Source organism: Molothrus aeneus, chromosome 11 (genome assembly GCF_037042795.1).
Source record: "Molothrus aeneus isolate 106 chromosome 11, BPBGC_Maene_1.0, whole genome shotgun sequence".
Lineage (NCBI taxonomy): Eukaryota > Metazoa > Chordata > Aves > Passeriformes > Icteridae > Molothrus > Molothrus aeneus.
The window spans coordinates 12,316,497-12,327,946 of record NC_089656.1 but is presented as its reverse complement, the minus strand read 5'-3'; positions in this window follow the sequence as shown (position 1 = coordinate 12,327,946).

Genomic DNA, 11,450 nt, shown 5'->3' with positions numbered 1-11,450 from the left:
GCTATACATCTTTCAGTGCATGTTCCTATAGACATGCCACTCACACTCACATTTTAAAACTTTATTAAGTATGCACATGAATTTAGGGTTATGTGACTAACATTTTGATTGACTGGGATATAAAAATGTTACCTCACAAAATTAGTTATTATGGGAATCATAATTAGAATCATAGTAAGAGTGTGAAAGAGCAAATTGTTCTGTTCATTAGAAAGTCTGCCTGCAGAATTCGAATTTCCCAATATTTATTGGCAGTGGTGGTGTAAGTATTGTGTTGTAGCAGAAGGAGCTCAGCTTGACTGTTCAAATCCCAGATGGAACTTGGGCTGCTGGTGGTTGAAAAATTCTATATTTGAATTACAAATTCCTGCAAATGTTGATGCAGAAGAATAATCATGGAACAGGAAGAAATCAGAAAGCTGGAAAAGTAGAACTGATCTGAATATATTACCTTCCACTTGGGATGACGTTTTCCTGACACTGCTGGTGTCTGACTAACAGCTCAAAATGTCACATGAAGCACAATATGGCTCCTATACCCCAGGACAGGATGCTTGTCAGGCAAGTTATTAGTCTAGAGAGTTCCTCAATGCATATTAAGTCAAATTAAGACATGAAATACCATTTTTTATGTCAAGACCTACAAAAATTTAATAACATTTTCATGAGCATTTAAAAAGAAGGAATTGATGCAACAGATTTCTGGAATACTGCTACACTTGCATGGGGTTTAGCTGTTCTTCAGCTGGCTGCCTGTGTTACCTTTTATTTTTAAAGCTTTGGGGATGTAAGCTTTTGGAAGTCTCTACTAGGATAGATAGGTTATATCATCAGTTTACAGAAAGCATCATACCTGCTGCTCTGCACGGTGGGAAATAAACTCTGAAAAAGGAATTTATTGAGAGATTTTGAAAGAACAAATGAAAGTTTGTCATTTTGCCATAGTTCTTTCAATGCATAAAACAAGAAGCAGAACTGACTCTTCCTCTTATGTTATCTTTTGAGGAGGTGGAAGAAAGGAATACATATTCCATTTTGTAGAATGAAAAAATGCCTCTAAGTATTGTTACAGTGGCTCTGGATGTCTGCTGCCCTTTGTGGCAGAGCAAATGCTGAGTGATTTGTATGGGGTTAAAACTCTAAGTAAAGGGAGACTGCAAAATACACAAAAGAGGGCTCAAAATCCTGAGAAAAATATACAGAGACAGAGAGAGAAAGAATGAAAAAAGAAGGAAAGAGGTATGTCACAGACATCTTATGAAAATCCTTTCTTAGGATTTTTCCCTTCTGAGAAGCTGAGAGGCCTCAGAGACAAAATGTAAACAATGGTTATCTGCTGCTGTGGAATGCAACAGGTGGATCTGTGATTGGTCTGGTGTGGGTGTTTGGAATTAGTGACCACTCATGGCAGAGCTGGCTCTCACTCTGTTCGAGCCACAGACCTTCGTTTTCATTCTTTTCTATTCTGTTCTTAGCTTACGTAGCCTCTGAGATGAACCTTTTCCTTCTATTCTTTTTAGTGTAGTTGTAATGTAATATATATATTCATAAAATAATAAATCAAGCCTTCTGAAACATGGAGCCAACATTCTCGTCTCTTCCCTCATCCAAGAACCCCTGTGAACACTGTCACAGAGGTATATAATGGACAGTAGGAATGAATGAGTAACTGAGCATTATGAATATATTTAGGGAAAAACAAAATAAAAGGGGAAGACCTGATAGGAAGATAGGATATTACAAATTAAATATAAAGTATATAAAGATGAAGGAAAAGAATTCTTACACACCTGGAAACAAGTAGTGCTTTGTGGAATCCTTAAAAAAATATAATGCAAAATGATCAATGGGATCTCATTGTAGATCAGGGCATGTAAGATTTTAAGTTAGCCTTTACTTTGATATGCTCACTATCCACCCTAGCATAATACATACAAAAAACATCCAAAACTCTGTTGGCTGTCATGTGTGATCTACTTGTTTGAAAACCTGTTCCCATAGCAACATTGCTATTGCATGGTAGCCTAGGTAAGTATAGCAAATCAAACTTTAAATTTTATGTCTACACATGGTTCTCCTTGCCTGAATAAACACACACACACACACACACACACACACACACATTGTGTGGGTACTCAGATGGCAGAGGGTATGTTTGGGAGCCCAGGACACTTGGTTGGGATCTTTTCTCACCCAGATACAACTGTATAGTAGAACTTAATGATTTCAATTATTCCACAGACCCTGAGGTTAGAAAACCTGAAACTATAGATCAAGTTCATAGTTATCTCTATATTTTTAAAGGCCTCAAAACATATTTTTGAAAAGAATAAATATTCTGTGGAAGTAGATTATTAACTGCAAACCTGAATTTCTGTCTGTTCTAAAGATTAGCATTTAAATTGTGTATTTATGTTACATCTTGAATTAGGAATGTTATTATAACCCAGTTGGATCTTGATTGATTAAAAATGTACCAAGGCTCTAAACCACAGCATACTGGAGTGAAAACCAGGCCTAGAAATCTATGTGGTGAATTCCCAGAGCCCGATGAAATGTGCAACTTTGGCTGAGAGATTTTATTATTGCTTTTTTTATTTGAATCAGGCAATGATGAAAATATAAATGGTAGCATATGTAATAATGATAAATGCAGTAATAACTCATCCAGAGCTGCAAAACAGTGTTTCTCATGCCAGCTTTATGTGTAAACTTGCACAAATCAGTTTTCTCTGCACCCCAACCTTGCTTAATCCAGCTGTGCATGATGACAATGGCACTTGAGTATCTTATGACTGACTGTAGGGGAAAAGTGAACAAATATTTTTCTACAAAGAATAAAAGGGGGAAGGACTCTCTGCTGACTCCAAAGGGAAAAGGATGATATCCAGTGTTTGTGTATTATTATTTAAATGTTAAATAAAGGGAAAGTTTTATGAGGAGCAGCTGAGGGCACTTGGCTTGTTCGCCTGGAGAAGAGACTGAGGGCAGAGCTCATGGTGGGCTGCAGCTTCCTCGGGAGGGGCAGTGCAGGGGCAGCACCGATCTCTTCTTGCTGTGACAGGACCCGAGGGAACGTTTGGAGTTGTGCCCCGGGGGAATTAGGCTGGGTATTAGGAAAAGGTTCTTCACCCAGAGCGTGCTTGAGCACTAGAGCTCCCCAGGGCAGTGATCAGAGCTCCAAACCTGGCAGAACTCGAGGAGTATCTGGATGATGCTCTCAGGCACAGGGTGGGATTTTTGGGGTGTCCTGTGCAGGGCCAGGAGTTGGACTCGATGATCCTTGTGGGTCCCTTCCAACTCAGCATAATCTATGATTCTACTTTAATTTGCAATTTCCTGCATGAAAACCTGCCACCTGAAAAATCTACTTCTGTTTCTAGCTGTATTAAGCCTTTCAAAACTCTGGTTTATCAGAAAGCAAGTCACACAGATCAGAGGGGTTGAGATGTTTATCTTGTATTGTATAACAATGTTACATTTCTAAAAGTAAAAAGAAATCCCAGTGAATTCTAGAGTTGCATATCTAAGGGTTAGTAGATTGGAGGTTCCTGCATCAATTCAGCCCTGATCTGACAAGCATGTGTTGCTATGGCAATGGAGATTATTGAGTGTGAACATGCTGCTGCTGCAGCTGGGTGACAAAGATGAAGTCTAATTTTTAAATTAATTTTTATTTTAAAATTAAGGGGGAAATTTTGTCAGTCAGCCTTAGGAACGCTGTGTAAAATTCTAGAGTAAATTTGAATGTTACTAACAACTTTCTAACTTTGCTTTCTGTTCTGCAGCTGATGTGCTTGAGGAGCATGTTCATTCCAACAGAGAAAATGGAGCACACAGCTTTCCTGGTTTAGGTTCCTGCTGCAGAAGACAAAAGAAGCAGTTAAGTATAGCAAATAATTTTTAAAGCAAACATCAGTTTCTGTAAATACATTATTGCCTGCATATTCTAGTAATCTTCATTAATGCATTAGCTCTGCCAGATCATCTTCTGGCAGTTATGTAATGAAAATTAATCAGTTTGAAAAGGAATACCTTCATTTCCATGGAGCTCCTCCAGTTTTCATGGACATGTTTGTAGGTTAGAACTTTACTGTGGGTAGAAAAAGCACTGAAATAAATGGAGCACAGAAAGGCAATGTAAAAAGATATGGAAGATGAAAGCAATTACACAGTAAAGAATAATTAACATTAAGCACTTCATAGGTAAGTACTTCTACAACTTATCAGATCACCCTGATAGGAACATAAATACTTTTCTCTTCTTAACATCTCCTCTTAACTCTCTTAAGAGTCAAAGACATAGCTTATTATTAGCAACATAGAAATTAAACACTGGGAATTGCTGTAATGTCTGGTTTGCAGATTTGTGGTTAGTTGGTGCTGTGCTGTGCCCCATTATTTCTGGACTGGCTGTCAGATGTAGGTTAAGAAAGTTTCCATAAGATCCTGGACTTGTATATCTTGTTCTAACAATTCTGATTTAAAGGAGTAAATAAAATTCATCTTAAAATCTGATTTAAACCTACTCTCTTTCAGTCAGAAACCATTCCACCTTGTCCTTGGGCTAAGGATCTCAGTGAATGAGACAGCACTTTCCCCCTGCCCCCACCAAACCCCAAATACCACAAATACTGTAGAGCTCAGGACCACAACTGAGAGTCAGCTTGATTAGAAAACAAAAGTAAAAAATCTTTCCTCTAGCAGAGAATCACCATTTTTATAGTGGAATATGGAAAGCAGCAGTATTTTCATTAGCTTTGCAAATTGCAAGGTGCCAGTGCTCAGTGCTCTTTGTCAAAAGAAAATTGTATCTGACTGGACTTTGCAGTGGATTGACTGTCTCAGCCAGCATCATGCACCCAGCTGTGTTTGAACTGATTGAGTGTCCTCTGTAAATCTAATTATAAATATAAACAATATCTTCAAGGGCTCATTAAGAGGGTAATTACTAGTTTTGGAAACATCTCTAATGAAACCCTGCCAGTCTAGAACTGGATTTAAAAGTCACAAGCTGATATTAAAGCATGATATAATAAGTCTCTGGACTAAATGTAGGTTTTTCAAGCAGAAGCTTTGCAAATTACCAGAAATAGAGCATTCAGTAACAAATTAGAAGATGTGCTTTCTTCCATAGTTGACTTTCCTGTGCAAGTCTAACTTAGAGAGCAGATTGATGGTAAATCTGAGGAGAATTTAAAATGCAATAAATTCAGGTTTGAATTCTCTGTAAATGGAAAAATGCATAAATACACAAATTTAGAATCAGTTGTGACCACTTAAAAATGCAGTCTTTGGTAAAGGGTATAACTATTGTCTGTCCAAGCAGCTGGGCCTGATGCTTTTGCTGCTCTAGAATCATGCAGACAGCCACCTATTGTCCCTTTTCTGGCCATGCAGTGTTAGAATTCAAACACTGCTATTTTTCTAGGAGAGCTTCTGAATCAATGAACATTCTGTTTGCCAATTCTGGGGCAGTTCTAACACCTGGATGAACCAAAAAGAAAAGTTGCATTTCATGACGCATCCCATGAAATTTTGTATTACAATACGTGCCAGGTATCTCTCCTGTTTTATGTAAACTGTAACACAGTTACCATAAACCAGTAAAACAGTAACAGGACTTGTTTGTCTACAAAACATAAATGTCTTTAAACTCAAGTGTAGCAGAATCATGGTACATCTCTGGGAATCCTGGATAATAACTGACAACTGCAAGCTAGGTTTGGAGCCTGCACTGGGAATTAGCTCATCATGTTTCAGTAAAATTTTGCATCTCGAATTTAAAGAGAACAGGAAGTGGGAGTAAAGACAGGTTTGCATCAAGAATGTAGCACTTCTATTCAGCCTTGAAATAACCATGTAAAATAAGAGTGCTTAGGAGGTAAAAACTGGGACAAGTAATTGAATACATAAATAAAGAGTAAGGAGAAATTTTCAAGTGATTCACTACCTTCTTCTGTTCTGAAGTTTGCCCACCCACTCCTACATGCCACCTCCTGCAGTGCAGGACATTTTACTGTGATGTGGGAGTTTAGCATACAAATTCCTACTGACTGCATTTGTGCATAGCTTCCCACACACCTTTTGAAATAGGGTGCCTTATTTAGAAAAGTAAATGAGTCTTATAGCTATGTCCCAAACTACTAGTGCAGTAGGTTGAAAATTACCCATTACAACCATTTTGAATTAATAGACATTTCATAATTTTTACTTTGCTACAAGTCTGTGCCCCAACTCTGGGCAGCTGGTAATGCAGAGAATGGTGGTCCTGTGCTGGGAACTGGAAAGCTGCAGATGCAGCACCTTGAAACAAGGACCTTACAGAGGGTTAAACCACAAAACCACTGAAATCAAATTTGCTCTGATGTTGACTCACTGTTTGCCTTGATGACACACACACAGAGCTTGGGAGAAAATGAGTTCTTTCTCTGCAACCAATTCATAACTGAATTATAGTCAGGACGACATGACAACAGGAAAGGAATAATTAACAGCTTATCAGTGAAAGTTTGAGACACGTCTCAGGAGCCTTTGAGATGTGCTCTGGGCTGCTTCAGTCAGTTTTGTGTCTTATAGAAAGCGCCAGAACCTGCTCCTATTTGCTGAAGGCAGACTGAGCTTCCCAGTCTGTTTTGGTGTTTGTTCCTGGTTGCAGCTGGAACTCAGAGCTGTTGCAGTAAAACAGATGGAATGTGAGGTCAGCTCTAAACCCTACTGCTCCTATTATTTATCACAACTTGATTCATTTCAGCTGAGAAAAATATGGCATTTCCTGTTTTCAACCTGCCTCTTTGTAAATGAAAGCATTTTTATGGATCATGTGTTTGTACATTTCTGAAAACTCAGTCTGAACCTGACCTTTCTATTTGCTTTCTATTCATTAGTGAAACCAGACAAATCAGTTTAATTTCTCAATTTACTAATTGGAGTACAGGAAATAGAAACAAACAACAAACAATAACAAAATAAATTGTTTACTCCATTGACCTGAAACAGTCAGGAAAAAACACTGACTGAGCATACACTTAACATTTACAAAAGCCTTTCTGAAAGGAGTAAATGCACAGTATCTTACTCTATTCCATTAATATATCTTGCTTCTTAAGGGCCTGATGCTAAAGGTTTACTCCCAAAAACAGCCTTACATTAAGTATAAGATGACCTTTTCATGTAAATTTGATCCCAAATCCTGGCTGCTTTGTTGTACAGAAATAGGGTGATGTATTACAGAAACTGTATATAGCTGAAAAACTAAATAAAACTTTGAAAATGTAAATATTTAACAGAGGCTACAAGCAGAGAATCATAGCAGCAGTATTTCTTCTTGTGCACCTCACTGCTTCATGCTTCTGAAAAAAATACTTGCTAATAGTTGGTCACACTTGGGCATACATCCAACAGGTCATTATTACATAAACAAAATGGATTTAATTTATTAAACAAAATCTGGCAATTTTTAAAAATAAATTTGGTAAATCTCTCTAACATTTGCTATGGACCAAACTATTTCCTTACCTAAATCCTATGAGATGTTATCATCACAAAAGGTATAAATTTTACTTTACAAATGGAACCCTTCTAGACTGATCATAAACAAATGAATTAGGTAATAAAACTTGTCTTGTTCTACTGTTAAGCTCCAACAGAAACAAATTCTTGTGTAAATTAGGTGATACTCCTGTTTTAGAGATGTATAGGACTGTTTTGTGTGTTTATGTCCTTGTCTCAGTGGTAATAAATAAGTGATCCTCCTCAGAAAGTTAATAACAAAAACAGCTGGAAAAGCAGTAACATGATGACCTTGAATTTATTGCACGGGCTGGTCTGAACAGGGAGATGAAATACACTCTGGTCTGTATTCTTAAAATGGAAGACATGGAAAAATGGCAAAATGCAGTGAAACTTGTGGTCCTTAGGTGAGTCTCAACTACTGAGCTGGGAACTGAGACATCTTCAGATGAAGCCTAGAGACCAGAGCTGGGCACCTCACTCACCATGAATAGCAGAGGTCTCTGAGACCTGCAGTGCTAAATGACTTCTACCTAAATGGAATTAGAGAAAAGGAGACAATGTTTTCTATCTTCGTGTAAATCCAGATCCTTTGCTGCTTCTCACAGGAAACATTCTCTTAGGACACATCATCTAGACATGGATCCCATGCAAATATTTGATAACTTCAGGATTCCCACACCTGCAGTCTTTAGCAAACCAACATCACACTCTTCTGGCCAGAGAGCCTTAAGTTAGCTCTTGCTAAGTAGACTTTGATGTAGGATGCCAGTAACTGCAGTCCAGCTAGCTACATGTTTTTTCCTTCTCTCTCATGGAGTCAGATTTTTCCTTTTGCTTTGATGAAGTAGATTTTTAAAACAAACACAAATACATCATAGCTCCACAGACACCATTCTACCAGCCCAGCCTCTCACTTGTTCCTGCTGCCTGACATTTCAGTTCTCTTTTCAGATTTCCTGACACCTTTAAGCTCTGAGCTAAATGCTATCTTTGTATAGGCATCCCTGCTAAGTAAACTGGGGTTTCTTTAAGGGAATTTGTCATTATTGAAGCATTTGGTCTCTCTCCAAAAAGAGACTCTACATAAGACTTGATTGTCAACAATTTGCTTCTGTCTGGGTGGAAGATTTTCATGCTGTGTTTGGCTTTGGAAGGTTTATTCTTGCATGAGGTGCTGAGGTTTAAGCATCATTTAAGCAAGGAAAAAGCCTTGGGCTCAATGACAAAAGCCTGGATGGAAAGGTTTGAATTGAAGGCAAGGAGGAAAGGGCTTATGTCACTGGATTAGGAGCCAAAACTAGACTGAGGAACTTTTTAATGGAATATTTGGTGGGGTTTTTTTAATCTTTCATGTTCATAGAAAGGTTTGGGTTCACAGGAGCCTTAAAGATCATCTTGGGGAAACTCTCCTGCAATGGGCAGAAACACATTACACTAAACCAGGCTGCTCAAAGCCCCATCCAGCCTGGCCTTGAACACCTCCAGGGATGGGGTATCCACAGCTTTCCTGGCAATCTGAGCCAGTGCCTCACCACTCTCTCAGTAAAGAATTTCTTACTAATATTCAACATAAACCTACTGTCTTTCGGTTTGAAGGCATTCTCCCTTGTCAAGTCATGTCCTATTTTAGCTCTGTTTATCTTCATCATATCATAGCCTGGCATAAAAGTACTAATGGACATAATAGAAGCATGGAAAGTGTGAAGCAACATATACTCACCAGCAGATGAAAATACAAGGATGCACCTTCCTAGGGGATAAATGGCTTTGGAACCCTGAGTTAGTTCAGCAAGATGAAATTACTAACAAGGAATGTGTTATGCAGACAATGCATTAATTCACACATTACATTTTCCTCAGGTATTCTTTCCTCCATCCAAGAGTGGCATGGCTGCTTTTGCCCTTTCTTGCTTGCAAATGATCTGCAGACTGAAGATGGTTTAATGACAAGAGAACTTTGGAGTTTAAGGTACATCAGCTTCCACCTAAAAGAATTTGAACAATTTACCTATGTCTGAGTCAAACAAGGACAACAGCACTTCCTGCATCTAGAAATACCACAGGAGCTCAAGGCTGAGTTACGAGCAGAGTGAGGATTTCACACATATCAGAGATTATATCATTCTTTGCTATATGATTTTACTCCTACTGAAATCTCTTTAACAATTCATTACACAATTTCTCCTTCCAAAGTCCTTCCAGACCTGAACTGTGTCCATGGCAAGTGTTGTCTCCCAGATCTGTTTATAGATTCCACTGTCATCTTTCATCTGCACCTGTCACAAGGGCATTTAGTGAGATTTCCTACATTGTAATCTTGCCTTTTGTTTTCAATACATGTAGAAAGGCTCTGCTAGCACAGCTATAACAGCAGTGGTCCTGGCTAATCTTAACCTGCTTAGACCTGGACTAGAATCCTTCTTTGACTACCTCAGACATTACATAATCTCAAAAATACTAATAGTGATGAAAACACTTGATTTGTAAGCACAGTATTTTCATGCAGTCAAATTTACCATCTGTCTTGTTGATTTTACTCACATAAAGTGACATTTTTAGTTATACATGAAATTGCAGCTTGGTCAATAAATCTGCCTTCCCAAAAAGGTTACTAGGTGTGAGTCAGTGGTTACAAGCAAAGTGAAAACTTTGAGGTACAAGATTTATCCATTATTCAGCAGTGCACTAAGAAAACAGAGCTGACAGCATATGCAGCACTTTTTTTTAATACATTATTTCTTTTGTACATCATAGTACTATACACCAATCCACTGCATGTAGTTGTAATGTCCAATTTGAGCTTTAATCTGAGCATGAAAACAGGAGTGAATATCTAATTCACACCTTAGATCATTCTATTTGATTTTGAATCAAGCTGAAGTTTACATCAGATAGGAAAAAGGTTCCTGCATATGTACAATTGGTTCAGGGCAGGAAACATTTTGTGGATATCAAACTTAGGTCTTCATTTCCCTGCAGTCCTGTATCTCTCAGGTGAAATTAACACAAATACCATTAAACATTACCTAAAAACCCTGGGTAATTTATATACTGCTGCCCTCTACTGCAAATATATATATACACAAGCCATTGAAACAAACTTAACATCACTATTTTTAGTAAAACATTGCATATGAATTTCTTGCATTTCATGGGTTCAAACTACATTCTGGTTTTGCCTAAAGGATGCTGATTTTGAAGCTAAATATTCCACTTAACTCATCTGTGGATCTGAATGACCACAAAGGACATCAGTCTTAAACCAAAGCAAACTATTAACCTGGACCTTTAGAGGAAAGCCACAAGTCAAGCAAGAGAAAGTCAAAATCATTTCTCAAAACTGCAATCCCATCATTAATGAAATAATTTAGGATGGCACAGCAAAATAGCATCAGACAATCTGCAGCTGTAACTTTGTTATTTGGAGGTTGCACAAGCCCTGCTAACTCCAGTGTTACATCTATAATCCAACATTAGACCCCACATGCCTCTCTCATGGCTTTGCATCACTCTACCAAGGCTGTTATCACCCTGTCCTCCTCTTCCCTGTGCTCTCAGTCTCCCCAGCTTCCTGCATAAGCTGGCACATGGCTTCAGTGCAGGACTTCTCCATATTAACAGGGAGCTGGAAGAAGGCCACATTCCCCTTTTTCCTGCCATCATATGGGGTCACAAACCTGAGGCAGGCATCAATGAGATCTGTTCTGGAACAAGATGTCCCAATAGTGCATCTAGGGCACAGAGAGGAGCAGCAGTCACTAACACTCTACTGGTCTTACAGTCATTATCATGTTAGAAAAACCACAGATGCTCACAGAACCACTGCCTAGCATGACAGTTTCTTAAGAGCCACAATGCACTATTTCTAATTGGAAAAAGATTGTTTCATACAACTATGAAACTGTATGGTCATCATGCATGGGTTTGTGGGTTAG